This window comes from Kogia breviceps, chromosome X, assembly GCF_026419965.1.
Source record: "Kogia breviceps isolate mKogBre1 chromosome X, mKogBre1 haplotype 1, whole genome shotgun sequence".
NCBI classification, from domain to species: domain Eukaryota; kingdom Metazoa; phylum Chordata; class Mammalia; order Artiodactyla; family Physeteridae; genus Kogia; species Kogia breviceps.
Window position 1 is genome coordinate 81,503,763 of NC_081330.1, and position 6,699 is coordinate 81,510,461.

Sequence of the window (6,699 nt, forward strand, 5' to 3'; positions counted from 1 at the left end):
GTGGAGATATTAACAAGATAAACAGTAAAAAAAATCAAACATAAAATATATTGCAAATAGATTTTCATGATAGTGGAATGGGAGAAGGAAGGAAAAGGTTTAGTTTTGGACAATGAGTTTGAGATGATGGTCTGGCTACCAGGTTACATGCTCTATGGGCCACAGAAGATAAGACCCAAATTCCTCTAATTCCAGAGGACAGGGCTTCAGAACAAACCATCCCTGTGGGTGGCTACCAATCTTCCTCAAGCCAGGCCCCAGCCTCCATAACATCTCAACAAGCACGGTGAGACAAATAAGATCCTGATGAGACCCTGGCAAATCCAAACGTGATGACTTTTTATTTCCATTTTTCTAACTCTTCCCCACCCACACAAATATAATCAACCCACTTCGAGGTTATCCAGGCAAACTATGTATTCAGAAATAGAAAGAAATGTAAAATTTACTTGGGGCAACTGAGGATAGAACAGCACTATCTAACAGAACTCACTGCACTGATAGAAATGTTCCATAGCTGTGCTGCACACAGTGCAGTAGCCACTGTTTACACACAGCCATTGAGCACTTCAAATGTCGCGAGACTGAGAGACTGAATTTTCAATTTTACTTAATTTTAATCAATTTAAACAGTCACATATGACTAGGGGCTACATTGTGGAGAATGTACCTTTTACAGCAAGTCTCCTCACCTGCTGGTGGACCATACTGAGCCACTTGCCTTCATCCAAAACATGCTCTTCGTGACTGCTTGGAAAATTTTAATTCACTTGGAGTCACTGTTCTTCATAAAATTCCATGTGCTTCAGACATGTTAATCAAAGCAATCAGTTGCTTGTAGATTCCTATTTTTACCATCACCTTGTATTATTTTTATTTTTTTTAAAAAAATACTTGACAGGTATCACCAATGCAATGCACTGTGTTTATGTGATGAATACTTTTCAGAGATTTAAGGATCTTTAGGGTATTCAAATCTCCCAATCTCCCCACGCCTTGACTAAGAGGCTAAAAAACAAAGTGAGTGTCAAGGTGGGAGGAACTTTCCTCCTCATCCTTAGCAGTCAAAACGAAAAGAAAAAAAATGAAGTCAGATAATAGGGACTGATATTGCATAAATTGCCCAAACTGGCAAATAGCAACAGTCATGGATTGTGAGAGTTTAAATGTTTATTAACGAGTGTATTTCAGCTGTCACTGTGTGTACATTATTGAACATGTTTCTATTCTAAACAGCAAAAAGCAATTTAAGAATTTAAAGCTACTTGGGTAGCAAAACAAAAGCAGATCTCTCAGTCAAGGTGCATTTCTGAATAAGTAGACTCTGAATCTCCCAAGTGAGGATTCCTCTCTTTAGATGAAATGGCATCCTGGCATTCAGCTCAAGAAAATGTAATTGGAAATTGCTTAGAGAGTTTATATAAAGGAAGTGAAATTGTTACAGAAAAAATAAATAACAATTTTTACCTTTCTACTGAATCAATGACTTACACTTTCCCCAAGTTTAGTTAATTTTTTTTAAAAAATGTAATGAAGTCTACTGTTTGTAGTTGGTTAGATATACAGAGTATAAGGCAACCCTGGGATGGTGGGTGGAATGAGAAATTAAGGGCAAACATCAAAGGATGCAACAGCAGCTTCCTGATTGAACTATTTCTTATAACTAACACTTCTGTAAATATTACTCTAATACTAGTAGGTGGGTTTGGGATAATGAAGCCTTTAAAACCTCCTTAAAGGGTAAAATTGAATAAATGAATGAAGAAAGAAAAACAAAGAAAGTCAAAAGTAGTTTGTTCACTGGATGACAAAGGATAAAATCTCACTGGGAAGTGAAATATAAACAAACGGTAAGGAAAATTCTTGTTTCAACTAAGTAAAACACTAAATCTGGTGATTATTCTTTTTTAATTTATTTGTTCATCTTGTATGAACTTTCCACACTCTTTCCAAGCATGTATTTATTACTTGTATGGATTCGTAAACAGAGCTTTCCATTCTTTGACCTTCTTTAACCACAAATATAACTCAGTGAAATGCAAACAAGTAGGGCATGTGAAAGGGAATAGGATGGGGCCAGTTTGCAAGTTAGCAGTAATCAGAAACCAACATATTCAAGTCATGACTAGTGTGTTTCTCCTTTGGTGACAAAGACACTTTCTACCTTATCCTTTTGATTGACTGGCTTGGACTGCTTGTCCTTTGATCCCATATCCAGATGCCAAGTAATTCCCACTATAATCCAAAGACATTCAGTTCCAGATGTTACCAGTCCTATTCTTAAGTGGGAAAGAGTCTTTCCTAATCCAATTTGAACATCAAAGATTTCTGAAGAGCAAAGGCCATCAACTTGCTTAAAGAGTACTGTATCTGGTGCATAAATAATTCATGACTGTATACCACAGAAAAAGTATATTTAGCACAGGAATAATCTCACAGAATTAATCTGCTTCCTTCCACTCCACCCCCAATATAGGGTGCTATAAGATTTGAAATGTTGGGGCTTCCCTGGTGGCGCAGTGGTTGAGAGTCCGCCTGCCGATGCAAGGAACACGGGTTCGTGCCCTGGTCTTGGAAGATCCCACATGCCGCGGAGCAGCTGGGCCCGTGAACCATGGCCGCTGAGCCTGCGCGTCCGGAGCCTGTGCTCTGCAACGGGAGAGGCCACAGCAGTGAGAGGCCCGCGTACAGCAAAAAAAAAAAAAAAAAAAAAAAAAAAAAAAAAAAAAAAAAAAAAAAGATTTGAAATGTTTCTCTGGGGTTAAAATGCTAGGGAATTTTAAGTCTAACTAACATCAAGATATGCTTAGGCTCATAAAAAGAAATGAAATTGGGTTATTTGTAGTGAGGTGGATGGACCTAGAGTCTGCCATACAGAGTGATGTAAGTCAGAAAGAGAAAAGTAAATGCCATATGCTAACACATATATATGGAATCTAAAAAAAATGGTTCTGATGAACCTAGAGGCAGGACAGGAATAAAGACGCTGATGTAGAGAATGGACTTGATGACACGTGGAAGGGGAAGAGTAAGCTGGGCCGAAGTGAGACAGTAGCATTGACATATATACACTACCAAATGTAAAAACAGATAGCAAGTGAGAAGCAGCTGCATAGCACAGGGAGATCAGCTTGGTGCTTGATGACCACCTAGAGGGGTGGGATAGGGAGGGTGGGAGGGAGACACAAGAGGGAGGGGATATGGGGATATATGTGTACATATAGCTGATTCACTTTGTTATACAGCAGAAACCAACACAACATTGTAAAGCAATTATGCTCCAATAAATATGTTTTTGAAAAAGATATGCTTAGGTTGAAGAACAACCAATAAAAAAAAGATCATCATCGTGGTCTGGGGGGTGTGCTCACATAGTGAGAGACCATGGAAACCAAGTAGCAGCTCTAAACACACCAACTGAAAGAGAAATGAAACTTACTTTAACATTAATTTAATCAAACTAAAGGAAACACATATTTTAAGAGAGTTTCACTAAAAGTAGTAGAGTAGGTAGGCTCACAGTTTCTCTCTAAAGTAAATAGCTCTTGGTCTTCACAGAAATAATGGGCGGGGTGGGGGTCGTGTCAATGGATCCTAAAACAGGAGGACAGGTTGCAACATTAACAGCCGAAATGAGTTCTAGAGGTGTTTGGGGGGCTTCACAATTTGTCCTCTTCATGTGCTCAGGTAAACAATCTCAAGTATTATGAGCTACAGTTCAACAAAGCCTCTGACAGAGTTGGTTACCAGAGATGGGCAAGCCTGGTTGGTCCCACAGAAGGAGCTGGCATCTGGACCAAGGTGGTCGTCCCTGACCCTTGGAAAGAGCTGCTCAGTTCTCTAAGCTTTTTTGCAGGCGTCCTGCCTTTGGGCAAAGCCCCTCTTGGTGGAGAAAAAGGAAGTTACAAGACACATATATGGGGAAAAGCACGTCTTGGTTTTCCAGGTTCACTACCTCTAGCTCTTGATCCTTTCTCAGGGAAAGCATCTGGTATCCTGTGTCCTTCCTGAAAACGGCCCTCCCAGCCCTTTCCAAGGAGCACAGACGTAGGCGGAACGTGACCTTTCTCTGCCAGTGTAAGCTGACCCCGAGGCTACAGGACTCGTTCAGTGTGCTGCACCGTAAAATGATGTGCTGGTTGGCATAATACACAACCAAGTCCCAGGTGAAGTTGAAGCCTTCCCAGCGCCAGCTGCACTGCTTGTCCCTGTGGAGCTGGCCCCCGCACCGCATGCTGTTCCCGTGGGGGTCGGACACGTAGATGTCCATGGGCCAGAGTTTTCTGGTCTGCTTAGCCCGGAGGGGGGCAAGCCAATGCTCTTTGTACACTGGAGTCAGCCAAGTGGCAGGGATCAGTGCATCCTGATGGATGACGCGTGCTGACGTCAGGTCCCAGATTATGTAGGCAAGCCGCAGCTGCTGGAACACCGGCACGAAGGCTCTGCCCTGCTCGGTCTCCAGGAAAGGGGTGCCCTCCGACTCCCTCCTGGCAAACCACGAGTTGGTGTCAGACAAGAGGGCAGTGCGCGGGCCACTCCGTGTCGGCTGCAGCTTTAAGAACATCCACTTTTTCAGCATGGTGTACACGTCCATCTCCACCTCCATCACCAAGAGATCTGAAGAGGCAATGACCTCTTTCATGAGATCCAGGCTGACTTCTCGCAATAGCTCGTCACTACGCTGGGTCATCATGTTGTCCAGCAGCCACTGAAGACACCTACTCCTGATGTTCTGGAGTCCGTAGCTTTCAGCAGAGTAGTAGTAGCTGCACACGGTCTGGGCAGTGACAGTCTCTTTCATGACCTCCCCGCATTGCTGAATCAGTTCGTCCAGCTGCAGCATGCTGGCTGTGGCCAGGATGGCGACGACCCGACCGGCTGGGATGAGCACGGAGTCGCGGTACAGGGAACCTAAAGCCTCGTGCAGTGCCTCACGATCAATGTTCTCATCAGGCATCTGCAACTCTATAGTATCCATGGTTGTCTCTCGCCAAGCACCACTAAACATGCTAGCAAAATACCCTGACTGGCACAAGTAGGCTCTATGCAAGTTCCACTCCTCCCCCAGTGCGCGGATCCGCACGTCACTCTCTTCTCCTCTCAGGAAGAGTGCCTCATAAACGGACCCTGAACTATCTTTAGCATGTTTCCGGCGGGACACTTTTCTGAGCGGCCCACCGGGGCCTGTCTTCCGCTTGTGGCTCCCCTGACTGTTGGCGGGTCTGGCCTCTTTGCTCTCCTTCCCTTCCTCTCTTTCTGCCACTACTGCCTCCTCAGCCTCCTCCTCCTCCCCAGTGGCACCTGGCTCCTCTGGGCCACGCTCCCCCGAGTGCCATGGCATCCGACTGCTTCGTGCTCCCATGGTCTATACCTCAGCGGTGCGGTGGAAAAGGTTCCGCTCCGGGTGCCGTTGCCATGGGCACTAGCTAAGCCCAGAGTGCTGCTGGGTACAGATGACGTTTGCTCTAAGGTCCTCTGGGATGCCACGCTAAGCCACACCCACTAGGCCCCACCCCACCGGATAAGGGCACTCCATAACAGGGATTCCACTCTTGGTATATCTTTCCCTCCTGGGATGATTGCTTTCGGGCTCCCTTCATAGGATGATGGTGGAACAGAGGCCTTTGTGTGTGAATTTTCCCCATTAATTTCAAGAACACAATTCGCTCTTCCCCATCTAAAACAGTTAGTGATCATTCCTTTATGGAGAATTACATGTCGGTCCCAGCTCTGTCCTCTAGGCACCTTAATTTCCATAACTGACTTCTTAGGCTATCTCATCACCTGAGCTGTGAAACCATTTTTTTTGTGATAAATGTGGCAATTTTTGCCCCCGTGTTTCCTTTGGTCTTTAACGTTTTTTTTCTTTGCCGTACACGGGCCTCTCACTGTTGTGGCCTCTCCCGTTGTGGAGCACAGGCTCCGAACTGCAGGCTCAGCGGCCATGGCTCACGGGCCCAGCCGCTCTGCGGCATGTGGGATCTTCCCGGACCATGGCACGAACCCGTGTCCCCTGAATTGGCAGGAGGACTCTCAACCACTGGGCCACCAGGGAAGCTCTGGTCTTTAACTTTTGTTTTAAAATAGCATTGCCAGTTATAGAATCATTTAGAACTGTGTGTGTGCATGCACATGTGTTTCCAAATCAGCTTCTCAGAGCTCATGCATTCATTTTCCATAGGCACACCAACCTTTAGTTTGGGGGAAGATCTTAAGTTCCCAAAATACTTTTAGCTTTTTAAAACGTTTTTATTTTTGTTCCCACTCTACCTGTTTGAACATCTTGAGCTCTCTGTTGGCACTTTCCTTGTTTCTTGCAAACAACTACGCATTCCTCGTGGTCTGAGATCTGGAACAAAGACCATCGTTTCTCACACCTCCAAGGCAGATATATATCTTTCTTCAACTGTACTCCCATCAGGCCTTGATGAAACATTTCTCCCCATATGGCTGAAGTTATTTCATTGTATTATTTTTCACCACTAGATTTTTGAATGTTGGAGGCAAGGACTTTGTATTACCAGCACCAGACCCAAGGCTGAAACATTTCTCCCCATATGGCTGCAGTTATTTCATTGTATTATTTTTCAACACTAGATTTTTGAATGTTGGAGGCAAGGACTTTGTATTACCAGCACCAGACCCAAGGCTTAGCAAGTAACAAATCTACAGTGAAAGAAAATGAGGAATGAATGGGAT

General features: G+C 44.4%; 1 pseudogene; it reads right to left on the reverse strand.

The window, feature by feature from the left end:
- Nucleotides 1-3,832: 3,832 nt before the first annotated feature.
- On the reverse strand, nt 3,833-5,362 carry LOC131748130 (germ cell-less protein-like 1 pseudogene; annotated as a pseudogene).
- Nucleotides 5,363-6,699: the final 1,337 nt, after the last annotated feature.